This window comes from Hippopotamus amphibius, chromosome 4 (assembly GCF_030028045.1).
Source record: "Hippopotamus amphibius kiboko isolate mHipAmp2 chromosome 4, mHipAmp2.hap2, whole genome shotgun sequence".
NCBI lineage: Eukaryota > Metazoa > Chordata > Mammalia > Artiodactyla > Hippopotamidae > Hippopotamus > Hippopotamus amphibius.
The window spans coordinates 32,199,471-32,214,825 of record NC_080189.1 but is presented as its reverse complement, the minus strand read 5'-3'; positions in this window follow the sequence as shown (position 1 = coordinate 32,214,825).

Below are 15,355 nucleotides of genomic sequence, written 5' to 3'. Positions count from 1 at the left end.
ATTCTTTCTTTTCATTCTACAAACAGGCACAGTGTGTATAATTGCTGCTCAATAACTATATTCTTAAATATTTTTTAGTATATACTGGCCTCTGATTCTATGTATACTATTTACAATGCTAAAGGCTGATAGGAGCCTTAAGTACACAATGGCACACTCAAAAATTGCTCTGTTATATAACACAATCCATTCAATGGAGTTCCTTTTAAGTAGCTCACTGCAATTTTCAATTCAATTATAAGTGGATAAAAGCATGTCTGCAAAATGAATTTGTGTAGTTTCTTATAAGCATCCAAAGGATTCAAAGCAGCATTCTACTTTTTTTTTTTCAACATCACAATGCTTTTCCACTGACTGCACTCTATTTTCCTGAGCAAAGGATCAGAAAATCAAGCATTTTTACAAATAGCCTTCCAGTGAGAGAGGAAAGGTGAACTAAGTAGCCTTACCTATTGCCCCTAAATTTGGAAGACTATATTTTTAAGAATTATGAGATGCCCCTTTTGGTTTATCTTTGAATTTCATCTTCAGGCTTTCTTATTTGTCTTTTAAATTGAATGTTTGGAGTCAATTTTGTGTGAAGTTCTCAGAACTGCTGGCCTGCAGAGCTGGAAAAAGAACATTGCCTGCCTCTGTTTAAAAACACACTGATGGCTATCATTCGGGAATTAAAAAAAAGAACTTGGCTTGCTGCCTACATTTCCCTCATTCTGTGTTGCTCTTTCTATTCCTTTCATTCTTCTAATTTTCTGTTGTGTTTTCTTGGACTTCCTTCCTTTTGACCATGGCATATGTTTTGTTTGGTATTTTTCTTACACTGCTTATCTATTCCTTGTTATATTCCTTTCTCTGCTAATCTCCCTACCATAAGGCTTCTTGGAGATCAGGATTGCTATTGTAAATCTGAAAATTACCTTTTTGGTTTTTTTGGAAAACTTCAGCTTACAGACAAACTCCCTGTTGATCCCACAGCTGATCCACAGATTTTCTTCAGCTGCCAGATGGAAGACAATACTTTTGAAGAGCAAATGGGTCCACAAGGTCTCTGAATTTATAAACTTCCCATAAACCGCTTAGCTTTGAAGGGTGAGTGGCACAGGTTTGTGAGAAAGACATTGCTCTCCGTCACTTTTAACCCTGGGAAAGAAATGCAAATACAGGTGTCTTTCTGAGTAGGACATTAGAAGAAGAAATGAGAAAGGAAGGTGTCATCATCAATCACCTATCCTTGACATTTGTTGATTATACAAAGAAATTGTTGCAAATGAATAAAAGTTTGTACTTAAACATTTAAATTTTTCTCCAGTTGATATGGTGTATTTTTTATAGTTCATATCAGCAAAAAGTGTCTAGTCACAAAATCTTTGACTCCAGAATATCTCTTTGAGCTGAATTCTTCTCTTTATTTTGTCCTCCTCCTTTTTTATCCCTTTATAATTTCTTACACCCTTATTTCACTGTTGAATACCTGTTGGATAATTTAAGCAAGGTTTTTGTTTGTTATTTTTTCTTTTTTATAACCTTCTGAGAAAGGTGAAATAACTTATTCTACTATAGTGAACACTGAATCTGGGAATGGGAATGAAAAGTTTAATGCTTTCAGTTTTGTTTATGAAAAATCCTACCAATGCTTCATTTTACTCTGTGTTCAGATGTGCAAGTAAAGTGTGTTATATGCAACACTTCTTAAAAAACAAAAATCCTTCCATGAGTTTTTTCTTTTCTTGGAAAAAGATTCCATCTAGCACATTGCAAGAAACAGGTTGTGTTCACAGTAAGTATTCATTGAACAGATGACATTTAATTGAAGAGTTGAACATATAGGTGTACTAGGTATATTCACGGCTATGTTCTGAGCAGAAGATGCTGCCTATTTTTCCTTATATTTTCAAAATAGCGTTTTTTTTAAAAAAGTATCATTTTTATTCCCATCTCTTCATTCCTCTTTCCTTCTTTATTTCTTTGTTTTGAATGCATGGTTTAATTTTTTCTTTTTTTATTTCAGTTACCATTTAGTGAGAATCTCTTCAGACAGGCTTTGTACTAAATATTCAGGATACAGAAGTATGTCATATATTTTTCCTCTAATACCTCAAAGTTTAATAGGGTAAACAACTATGGAAAACTCATTCTGGGCTTTAAGCATATTCCATGAAAGACTATGGATAAGTCAGGGCAATTATAATCCCTAGCCAACAAACTATTCTAGAGTTTGTGTGTGTGTGCCTAAGAACTCAAATAACAATTTAAAAATTCCCATACATGAATGAAAATAGTATTTCAGGTCAAAATCTAATAAGGTTCTCAAAAATAATAAAATTATAGTTCTTACATATTAAGCAAATTTTTCTTCATTACAGCATTGGATAATTTTTTAATGTTTTTTGTTGGATTTTCTACCTCAAACCCAACAGATACCCTTTTGGTTCACCTCTACTTGTGTTCCATTAAGTTCTTCTACACCATTCTTTTATTTTTTTTCCTTCTCATTTACTGCAGTTAATTAAAGACTTTCCTTTCTGTCAGCAGTTGAAATTCTAGTAGGATCTATTATGTTTTAATTGATTTAATTTCTTTAAATTCATTGTTTATTGGTATGATTTTGGTTCTGAGTTTTCTATTTTCTCTGGTCCTCACAAGAGGCAGATTTTATGGTCATTTTATAACCAAGGAAACAGGATTCAGGTGAGGAATTAGCATTGCAAAAGCCCAAAGATTTTAATAACAGAGTTGGTTTTCAGACTCAAGTTTGCCTAACACTTGTTTATCTTCTATACCTTATCCAGTTGTTTTCCCCAGGCAGATGACTGGTAGTAATTGTTTCTTGTTTTTGGACCAAATTAGTAGAGGCTATAGTTTTACTTACTCATTATTTTTTACACCAATGATTTTAGTGCCATACTATATTTAAAAAAAAATAGTTTTTTTGAACATTAGTACATTAGAAAATAGGATGTTGATTTAGTTTTTTTATTTACTCAAGTATGTGTCACTGAAAGAAAATATTCTTTTGGGTGACTCAATTCAGTGATACTTGATAGTGAGTAAGGGTTTCAAGAATTGAAATTGTGATTTTCCATCTTTTTTTCCAGATCTTTATTGGAGTGTAATTGCTTTACACTGTTGTGCCAGTTTCCACTGTACAACAAAGTGAATCAACTGTATTTATACATATATCCCCATATCTTCTCCCTCTTGAGTCTCCCACCCACCCTCCTTATCTCACCCCTCTAGGTCATAACAAAGCACAGAGCTGATCTACCTGTGTTAAGCAGCAGCTTCCCATCAGCCATCTATTTCACACTTGGTAGTGTATATATATGTCAGTGCTACTCTCTCACTTTGTCCCAGCTTCCCCTTCCCTACACTCATGTCCTCAAGTCCATTCTCTACATCTGCATCTTTATTCTTGCCCTGCCACTTGGTTCATCAGTTCCATTTCTTTTAGATTCCATATACATGCATTAGCATATGGTATTTGTTTTTCTCTTTCTGACTTACTTCACTCTGTATGACAGACTCTAGGTCCATCCACCTCACTGCCGAGACCAGCTCGGCGACTCGAGGTGAGTGACGGGTGCCGCAAGCTTGAAGAAGACACAGACACAGACTGAAGAGAAAAGTGGGACCGGGGGGCTCAAGACCTCTCGGATCAAGAGCCCTGCTGACTCATCCCAGGCTGCTTTTATTGAGTTCGTGGGCTTACATTCTCAGGTTACACTCATAAACAATCAAAGGCCTCACATGACTGAGGCAATTATCTTTGTTTACTTCCTGGGTCCCAGTTGAGCAGGTGTGGATTTGAGCTGGGTGTGGAGAGCAAAACAGCCCTGGGGGCAGGAGACCTCTCTCAGATATTGGGGGTCTGTGCCCCACCCGTGTTGGCCCCTCTGCGACTGTGCCTGTCTTAGGTTGTTCCTCCCTTGAGGAATCTTACCTGTCTCTGGCTAACCAGTCATCCTCCAGGGCCAAACAGGGTGATATAAGGAAGGCTCTATGCACCACCCCTGTTGGCCCCTCTACGGCTGTGCCTGTCTTAGGTTGTTCCTCCTCTGAGGAATCTTACCCGTCTTTGGCTAACCAGCCATCCCTCAGGACCAAACAGGGTGATATTAGTCTCCACGCCCCGCACCCTCAGCTCCTCCACTGCTCAAGCAGGACATTCTGAATCCCATTGCTCGGCCCACATACTTCAACATTTTCAAGGTTACAAAAAGGTTCCAGAATGTCTTCCCACACCTCACTACAAATAACTCAGTTTCATTCCTTTTTATGGCTGAGTAATATTCCATTGTATATAGGTGCCACATCTTCTTTATCCATTCATCTGTTGATGGGCATTTAGGTTGCTTCCATGTCCTGGCTATTGTAAATAGTGCTGCAGTGAACATTGTGCTACATGTTTCTTTTTGGATTATGGTTTTCTCAGGGTATATGCCCAGAAGTGGGATTGCTGGGTCATATGGTAGTTCTACTTTTAGTTTTTTAAGAAATTGCCATACTGTTTTCCATAGTGACTATACCAACTTACATTCCCACCAACAGTGCAGGAGGGTTCACTTTTCTCCACAGCCTCTCCAACATTTATTGTTCCTAGATTTCTTAATGATGGCCATTCTGACTGCTGTGAGGTGATATCTCATTGTAATTTTGATTTGCATTTCTCTAATGATTAGTGATGTTGAGCATCTTTCCATATGTTTGTTGGCCATCTATATGTCTTCTTTGGAGAAATGTCTATTTAGGTCTTCCACCCATTTTTGGATGGGGTTGTTTTTTTTGATATTGAGCTGCATAAGCTGTATGTATATTTTGGAGATAAAAGTTTTTGCACAGAAAAGCAAACCATAAACAAGACAAAAAGCCCTCAGAATGGGGGCTACTTTACCAAATTCTTTGATTAGCTCTAGTAGTTTTCTGGTAGTATCTTTAGGATTTTCTATATATAGTATCATGTCATCTGCAAAATGTGAGAGATTTACTTCTTCTTTTCCAATTTGGGTTCCTTTTATTTCTTTTTTCTCTCTGATTGCTGTGGCTAAAACTTCCAAAAGTATGTTAAATAGTAGTGGTGAGAGTGGACACCATTGTCTTGTTCCTGATCTTAGAGGAAATGCTTTCATTTTTTCACCATTGAGAATGATGTTGGCTGTGAGTTTGTCATATGTGGCCTTTATTATGTTGAGGTAGCTTTTCTCTATGCCCACCTTCCAGAGAGTTTTTATCATAAAATGGTGTTGAATTTTATCGAAAGCTTTTTTTGCATCTATTGAAATTACCATATGGTTTTTATCCTTCAGTTTGTTAATATGGTGTATCACATTGATTGATTTGTGTATATTGAAGAATCCTTGCATTCTTGGGATAAATGCCACTTGATCTTGGTGTATGATCTTTTTAATGTGCTGTTGGATTCTGTTTGTTAGTACTTTGTTGAGTCTTTTTGCATCTTTGTTCATCAGTAATATTTGCCTATAATTTTATTTTTCTGTGACATCTTTGTCTGGTTTTGGTATCAGGGTGAAGGTAGCCTTGTAGAATGGGTTTGGGAGTGTTCTTCCCTCTGCTATATTTTGGAAGAGTTTGAGAAGGATCAGTGTTAGCGCTTCTATAAATGTTTGATAGAATCTGCCTGTGAAGCCATCTGGCCCTGGGGTTTTGTTGGTTGGAAGATTTTTAATCACAGTTTCAATTTCAGTGCTTGTGATTGGTCTGTTCATATTTTCTATTTCTTCCTCGTTCAGTCTTGGAAGGGTGTACTTTTCTAAGAATTTGTCCATTTCTTCCAGGTTGTCCATTTTATTGGTATATAGTTGCTTGTGATCTCTCATGATCCTTTGTATTTCTGTGCTGTCAGTTGTTACTTCTCCTTTTTCATTTCTGATTCTGTTGATTTGAGTCTTCTCCCTTTTTTTCCTGATGAATCTGACTAATGATTTATCAATTTTGTTTATCTTCTCAGAGATCCAGCTTTTAGTTTTACTGATCTTTACTATTGTTTTCTTCATTTCTTTTTCATTTATTTCTGATCTGATCATTATGATTTCTTTCCTTCTGCTACGTTGGAGGGATTTTTGTTCTTTTTATCTCTTATTGCTTTAGTTATAAGGTTAGGTTATTTATTTAAAAATTTTCTTGTTTCTTGAGGAAGAATTGTATTGCTATGAACTTCCCTCTTAGAACTGCTTTTGGTGCATCCCATAGGTTTTGGGTCATTGTGTTTTCATTGTCAATTGTTTTTAGGTATGTTTTGATTTCCTCTTTGATTTCTTTAGTGATCTCTTGGTTATTTAGTAGTGTATTGTTTAGCCTCATGTGTTTGTATTTTTTACAATTTTTTTTTCCTGTAATTGATATCTAGTCTTATAACATTGTGGCCAAAAAAGATGCTTGATATGATTTCAATTTTCTTAAATTTATTGAGGCTTGATTTGTGACCTGAGATGTGATCTATCTTGGAGAATGTTCCATGTGCACTAGAGAAGAAAGTGTATTCTGCTGTTTTTGGATGGAATGCCCTATAAATATCAATTAAGCTCATCTGGTCTAATGTGTCATTTAGAGCTTGTGTTTATTTAATTTTTAATTTCTGTTTGGATGATCTGTCCATTGGTGTTAAGGGAGTGTTAAAGTCCCCTACTATTATTGTTTTACTGTTGATTTCCCCTTTTATGGCTGTTAGCATTTGCCTTATGTATTGAGGTGCTCCTATATTGGATGGATAAATATTTACAATTGTTATATCTTCTTCTTAGATTGATCCCTTAATCATTATGTAGTATCCTTGTCTCTTGTAATAGTCTATTTTAAAGTCTATTTTGTCTGATGTGAGTATTGCTACCCCAGCTTTCTTTTGATTTCTACTTGCATGGAATATCTTTTTTGATTTCCTCACTTTCAGTCTGTATGTGTCTCTAGTTCTAAACTGTGTCTCTTGTAAACAGCGTATATATGGGTCTTATGTACCCCCTGAGCTAGTCTGTGTCTTTTGTTTGAGCATTTAATCCATTCACATTTAAGATAATTATCAATATGTATGTTCCTGTTAGCATTTTCTTAATCGTTTTGGGTTTGTTTTTGTAGGTCTTCTCCTTCTCTTGTGTTTCCTGCCTAGAGATATTCCCTTAGCATTTGCTGTAAAACTGGTCTGGTGGTTGTGAATTCCCTTAGTTTTTGCTTATCTGTAAAGCTTTTGATTTCTCCATCAAATCTGAGTGAGATCCTTGCTGGGTAAAGTAATCTTGGTTGTAGATCTTTCCCTTTCATCACTTTAAATATATCCTGCCACTCCCTTCTGGCCTGCAAAGTTTCTGCAAAAAGATCAGCTGTTAACATTATGGGGATTCCCTTGTATGTTATTTGTTTATTTTCCCCTGCTGCTTTTAAAATTTTTTCTTTGTATTTAATTGCTTATAGTTTGATTAATATGTGTCTCAGCATGTTTCTCCTAGGGTTTATCCTATATGGGACTCTCTGTGCTTCCTGGACTTGACTATTTCTTTTCCCATGTTAGGGAAGTTTTTGACTATAGCCTCTCCAAATATTTTCTCAGGCCCTTTCTTTTTCTCTTCTTCTGGGACCCCTATAATTTGAATGTTGGTGCTTTTAATGTTGTCTGAGAGGTCTCTGAGATGGTCCTCAATTCTTTTCATTCTTTTTTCTTTATTCTGCTCTGTGGCAGTGATTTCCACCATTCTATCTTCCAGGTCACTTATCCCTTATTCTGGCTCAGTTATTCTGCTGTTGATTCCTTCTAGAGTATTTGCAATTTCATTTATTGCATTGTTCATCACTGTTTGTTTGTTCTTTAGTTCTTCTAGCTCCTTGTTAAACATTTCTTATATTTTCTCCATCTATACCTCCATACTATTTCTGAGATCTTGGATCATCTTTACTATCATTACTCTGAATTCTTTTTGAGATAGACTGCCTATCACTTCTTCATATGTTTGGTCTTGTGGGTTTTTACCTTGTTTATGCATCTGCTGTATCTTTTTCTGTCTTATTTTGTTTAACTTACTGTGTTTGGGGTCTCCTTTCCTCATGCTTCAGGGTCATAGTTCCTCTTAATTCTGTTGTCTGTCCCCAGTGGGGAGGTTGGTCCAGTGGCTTGTTTAGGCTTCCTGGTGGTGGTTACTGGTGCCTGTGTTCTGGTGGGTGGAGCTATATCTTGCCTTCCAATGTGCAGAGCCACATCTGGTGGTGATTTTGGGGTGTCTGTGACCTTATTATGACTATAGGCAGTCTGTGTGCTAATGGATGGGGTTGTGTTCCTGTCTTGCTAGTTGTTTGTCCTGAGGTGTCCAGCACTGCAGCTTGCTGGCTGTTGGGTGGAGCTGGATCTTAGTGTTGAGATGGAGACTTCTGGGAGAACTCTTGCTGATTAATATTCCATGGGGTTGGGAGTTCCCTGGTGGTCCAACATCCTGGACTCAGTTCTCCCACCTTGGAGGCCCAGGTCCAACCCCCAGTCAGGGCACCTAGACCCTATAAGCTGCACAACATGGAAGAAAAGGAAGAAAAAAAAAAGAAGAAAGGAAAGAAAAAGAACAGACAAAACCCCAAGACAAATGGTAAAAGCAAAACTAAATAGTCAAAACTCACACAAAGAGATGTACACACATGCACTCACAAAAAGAGAAGAAAAGAGAAGAAAAAGAGAAAAAAAGAGAGAGAAAAGAGAAAACAAAGAAGAGAGCAACCAAGCCAATAAACAAACCCACATACAAAAATATACACTAAAAACTAAACTAAAAAATACATAGAATCCGAAACAAGTCAAAAGTGGAAAGCAAATCAGGAAGTATCCCAATACTTCTAGGTAGGTCTCTGCACCTGCTGTGGGCACTGTGATGTCAGCTCAGGCTCTGATCTGGCCTTACTCTTGCATGTATTTGCCCCCAAAGTCCATAGTTGCCCGCAGTCTCAATTGTAAGGACACTCATCTGTTCAGGTAATCCACAGATGCAGGGTCTACCAAGCTGATTGTGGGTATTTAATCTGCTCCTCCTGTGGTCATACAAAGGGTTTTCCCTTTCTCTTCTTTGGTCCCACAGTCTACGGGGTTCAGTTTGGGTTTTCATCCCACCTCTGTGTTTGGGCTGCTCTCTGGTGTTGGTTCCCTGCCCAGGCAAGGGGGGCTAAAGCAGTGGCTGATTAAGGCTTACTGGCTCACTCACACCAGGGGGAGGGAGGGATATGGCAGTCCAATTGAAATGTGTGGGGAGTGCCTACAGAGGTCAGCGTGAGTCCGAGGTGCACCTTGCATTCTCCTGGGGAAGTTGGTCCTGGAACATGGGACTCCTGGCAGTGGTGAGTTGCACCAGCTGCCAGAGGGTGTGGACAGTGACCTGCCTTGTACACAGGACCCTTGGCAGCAGGCTATGTGTTCCAGTATAACAGCTGCAGCTTATGGTGGCACACATGTAGCTTTTGCCCTCCCGTCTGTGAGCATGCAGAGCAGGAAACTCCTGTGGTGGGCCACCTCTCGAGCACCTGAAACAAAGGTCTCTGCCTCTTCATCAGGCCCAAGCTTTTCCCCAGACTCCCTCCCAGCCAGCTCCGGCACACTAGCCCCCCTAGCCTGTTCTCACGGAGTCAACCCCAGTCCTCTCCCTGGGGTCTGACCTCCAAAGCCCAAGCCTCGGCGCCCAGCCCCCAACTGCCCCAGCAGGTGAGCAGACAATTGTCTCAGGCTGGGAAGTGCTGGTTGGCACCAATCACCCAGTGCGGGGATCTCTCCATTCTGCCCTCCGCACACCTATTGCTGCCCTCTCCTCCCGGAGCTCTGAAGCTCCCCCCATGCCTGCCAGTGAGGGGGCTTCCTAGTGTGTGGAAACTTATCCCCCCTCACAGCTCCCTCCCAGAGGGGCAAGTCTCCTCCGGATTCCTTTGTCTCTTTTTTGCCTTTTTTCCTTTTGCTCTATCTAGTTACGTGGGGATTTTCTTGCCTTTTTGGAAGTCTGAGGTCCCCTGCCAGCATTCGGTAGGTGTTCTGTAGGAGCTGTTCCACACATAGTTGTATTCTTAATGTATTTGTGGGGAGAAAGGTGATCTCCACATTTTACCCCTCTGCCATCTTCTTGTCTTTCCTCTGAAATGGATTTTAAATTACAAAAATCTGTTAGAGAGAAGGTATTGAACACATTAGGGGGCTTTAAAATGCTTTAACATCTTTTTTTTATCCAAAGTTTATCCAGTACCCTCAACTTCTTAAAATAAAGAGAATAATCTAGAAATAAGTGGAGATGATTTTGAGGCCTTTAAGAAGCAAAATTGCAATTCTCAAAGCTTGCACCATCTAGAATATGGATGACATTTTCTTTCCTTCTGGACTGCAAAATTCCAGTTAGCTTTTTTTGTTTGTTTGTTTTTTGTTTTATAAACACTTTAGCTTAATACTCTAAACTAACATTTGATTGGACAAAATGCTCTGCTGATTTAAACTTTGTCGATTGGCAGACATCCTACATCTCTCCACAAGTCTACATCTTATACTCCAGTGGCTTCTGTGGAATATTTACTACTCAGTAAGCATTTTAGTTCATTTACAGATGCTAAAAAATAGGCCCCATTCTGTCTGTGACCAGTAAGTGTCCACTTTTTTTTCCTTAACAACCACAAGGAAACATTTAAGACTGCACACTATTTATCTCAGTTTCTTTTGGGAAGACTAAACTGGTTTAATAGGTTTTCTTTGTGTTAAATAGGATTGCCAAGCCTTTGAATACAATTCATTTTTCCTAAAGAAACAATTTTATTTTTCAGTAATGAACACATATAGTATTTTCCCAAATTTCAAGTGTTCTTTTTTTTGTGCCAAATGAAGATCAGGGGATTCTTCTTTGGTTTATATTCTGTCCTGTTTTCTTTTGTTTCCCTCTGTCTCTCAGTAAATAGAGAAATTTTTAAATTTGGAGATAGCAGTGACTTTTTAAAAAAGTATGTTGTATTGTAATTACATTTTTAGGTAAAGTGTTTTCATAGTATTTATTCATACAGAACTCTGGGTAAAGATATTTTGCATGAAAATAAACAGGTTGATGAAAGGGGCTGGTTAGTGCCTTTATCTTTTGGTTTTAATATTTACATTGAAATTCTATAATTGTACTCGGCTTTTTGATGAAATCACTTCTCATGAAAAATAGCAAAGGACAGACAACAAATAAATTTAATATTTTCATTATTTTTAGAATTTAAAAAATATATATTTTATTGACTGGAGACAGAGAAAACAAACAAAAAAAATCTCCAATTGAGTACCAAACCTAATTTTAACTTATAGTTCTAGACTTTCTATATTCAAATAGAATAAATGTGATTTTCATATGCACTTTTCTTTACAGCTAATGGACAATGAAATACATTAAAATTACACAAGCAGTGTTCTTGGTAAACCTTGGGCTGCAAGTATAGGAGCCAGAAAAAATGAACATGTATTTCCACATACATGGGCATGTATTAGTATCCTTTAGTGCTAATTTGAACTAGAAATATCTGAAAATGTTTCAGATGTTAACAGTGAAGCTTTAGATATTAAGAAGCTTCAGATATTAAGATCCTCTTTGAAATTTGGGGAAAAAATGGAATTTCAAGCCAGACAAACTTTAAATTAATTCCCAATTTTGCCACTTAATATCTGGGTGAATATGGACAAGTTACTTTAATCCCCTGATGAATTAAAAGTTTACCATTATGTTTATATTTCAGGGATAGTGTTCACATAAAGTATTCAATATGCATGTATGTGTTGTCACATATAGCCCTGTCTCTAAATATTGTTAATATTTATATGTATATTAGTTATGTTCATAACTTTACTTTTCTTATCCTCCTGCCTTCCCAATCATTTTTTTTTTTATTAAAGCACAGGGAGTTGTTGTTTTTTTATAAAATTAATATACTTGTTTTATTTTTAAGAGAAGTTTCAGGTGAATGGAAAATTTGAATAGAAGGTACAAGCTCCCTATTGATGTAGTGGTATGGTTTGAGGGAGGGGAAGTGTTTCATAATCCTGTGATTAGCTCACAGTCTTTTAGTTATCCTGTGTACCAAGCACAGGGGAGTTGTGATATTTCTTGGTAAGTAAAGTGTTGGTGCTTCTCAAACTCTAGTTAAATATTATATGCAAATTCTTTTTTTCAGCTGCCCTTTTAAGGGAATTGAAGGAAAACTGACATGCTATAAATGCAAGGAATTTTGATTTATAAAAGCTAGATTGTGTATATTTCTAATTTAATGTCTGTTTATGTTAGAGATTTAATATGAAGTTTTACAATATAGTAAATTATACAATTTAGGAAATGCTTAAAATCACATTTTCTAGGTTATTAATCATTTATTGGTATTCCAAATTTGATTATCCCTTTATTATTCCTGGAATCTCTAGGAGGTATTTGTGTAATCCATTTGGGGGCTTTAAAAATGCTCTAACGTCTTATTTTTCAAAAGACTTTCAATACCCTCAACTTCTCATAACAAAGAGAAGAATTTAGAAATTGGTGGAGATATTTTGGGTAACCTTTAAGAAGCTAAAACAGAAAGCTCAAATGTCATATAAAAAGTCCAGGTACTTTATTTACAAATCAATCATCAAAGCTTATAGTCAGATATGCATTATACAGATTCCCATGAAATTGGTTATCTAGCTTATTCCTAACATATAACAATTAATCAGAGTTAGTAATGATAGCTTAGTAGAAGAAGACGTAGGAAGATTTTAAAACCATGAAAACATTTTAAAAAATAACAGCATACTGGCTTAGATTAGCATACTGGCAAACTGTTTCATTGGCCATAATTGGCATTATATTACAGAAAAGAAAAATGATTGTGAAGATTATCCAAGTTTTAGGGAAAATACATGCACATAAATGTATTCACGGATTTTATTTTATGTGCAAAACATTTTAGAAATATGTTGTTGTTTAAACTGTGTTGAAACTCTTTGGCAAATTTCATTTTGAGACCTCTGGGTTCCTGGAATAGTGGATAGTGATGAGTTGTTATATATAACAGATGACTTGGCCTTCACAGATGTTGACTTTCAGCAAAACTAGACTTTCAACAGGAGAATTATGAGCAGAATGACAGTCATAGAAAAGGAGAGAAAACTGCATAAAATAATAGTGATTTTTTTCTTTCAAATTAAAAGCTTATGTAAGTGGAAATTCTTATTTTTTGTTTTTGTTTTCATTTTCTTTTGATTTGGTTTTGTTTTGTTTTTAACCTTCAAACTTCTTTTAAAAGTAATTGTTCAGTGACAGTCATACCAATTAATTGGACAACTTTGATGAAATAGCTAAATTCCTGAAAGAAACAATTTATCAAAGATAACTCAAGAAAAAGTAGATAACCTGAATCATCCTTTTTCTCTTAAAAAAAGTTGTACATATAACTAAAAACCTTTCCACAAAGAAAAGTTCAGGAAATATGGCTTCACTGGTGAACACTAGTAACCTTTTAAGGAAAAAAATCCTATTTCTACAGAAACTATTCTTCAAAATTGAAAAGTATGGGACATTCTCCAACTTATTCTATGAGGCCAGGCTGATCCTGAAATCAGACAGATATTGCAAGGAAAAAAGAAAACAAACCCATAGACCAATATCTCTCATCAACATAAATGCAGAAATTCAAAACAAAATTTCAGTAAGTCCAAATTGCGTTATATAATAGTATGATAACTCAAGATCAGAAGAGATTTAGCCCTTAAAAGCAAGGTTAGTATAACATTTGAAAATGCGTGTTAATTCATCATATTAACAAATGGCATGAACAAACTTTTGGGAGATGGAAATGTTCTGTATCATGGTTACATGACTGTATAACTTTGTCAAAACTCATAGAATCATATCCTTGTAAAAGATGACTTTTACTCTAAGTATATTATACCTCAGTAAATTTGACTAAAGCAGTTAGTCAGCTTGAAATTTATAATGCATTAAAAAAAGATTTTGCTAATATATATATAGCTAGATATCTTGAAGAGAGTGTTTTGATATTTTACTGAAATGGTCTGCTGATTCCTGATTCCCTGACTACAAAAATTAATGACAGATGACAATTAAACATTTTTTATGTTAAAGTACAATGCTGAAAATAGTGTCCCCTGCCTTAGATCTTCTTGCCCATATGGTAAAGGTACAGTATTGACACTTAAGCCTAGTGTCCATCTGGACAGAGATACATTTATTAAATGAGGTAAAACTTTCAAAATCAACCCTCTGTTTGTATGCTGTTTTTGCAAAAAACAGAAAACCTGTAAATAAAATAAATGATATGTACATAAAAAAGAGTGAACAGAAATAATGTGACCTTTAGTTGCATAGTTAAAAGCCTTTTAAAAACATATACTGTTAACTGTCAAATGTAATATTTTGCTGTCTTAAAATATAAATACTCCATATTATTTGTGCAATAACAGCTAATGTTTATATTGATGATTAGGTCCAAAAGTTTCTTACCTATTTTCACATATGTTCCCTTTACCTGATAATTGCTGGTTGAGGCCAAACTAGGTTTTTACTGTTTTATTCAAAAATGATCTCACTTTTTGATGTTTGTGGATTATTGAATGCCAATGAGTAGAGGAGTAGATTAGTAAATAAAGTGTAATACTTATAGGGGATTGGTAGTTAGTCTTTAGTTGCATATTACTTCCTCAAGCAGAAATATGAGATTATTAAAAACACAGACCTTGGTGTCACACATAACAAGCTTCAAATCCTTTTTTTTTTTCCTTTTGTCAACTGTGTGACCTTAGGCAGATCACTAAATTTGTGTCTCAACTTCCTCATCTGTGAAGAAGCAATAATAATATTGGCTTGTTGGTTGTTTTGAGGATTATATGGAATCAGAAACAGTATAGCAGAATTACCACTTGTTGCCATGAATAAAATTTGTATTATTATGGTCATTAAATCTTAAAAATACTTGTTTCTCACATGAGTATGAACACTGAGAAATGATGAATAGAATCCTCTGGGAGATGTGGAAATAGGCATTGAAAACAATATTTGTTTTTCATTTTGTCTGATGTGAGGTAGCTTTAATGTGCTGCCTACATAGCCATTCCCTATATCTTGTCTCTGAACTATCTTGCAGATTAGAGTGGGATCATGTGGGCCACTTGAGAAATAGACTACCTTCAAGATGTGTTATAGAACTATTTTTTGTCATTGTTGGCATTTCATCTGTTGCTTACTTTTAGATAAGAAAAATAAAAGTGTTGCATTTTCTAATAAGAGCTTCTGTGACTGAGGAACATAGAGTGCTCTTTTTGTGGATAAAGTATTTCAATATGAATTTTATTTCAGATGAAATTAAAACTTTCTTTGAACAATATCTGTAGCTT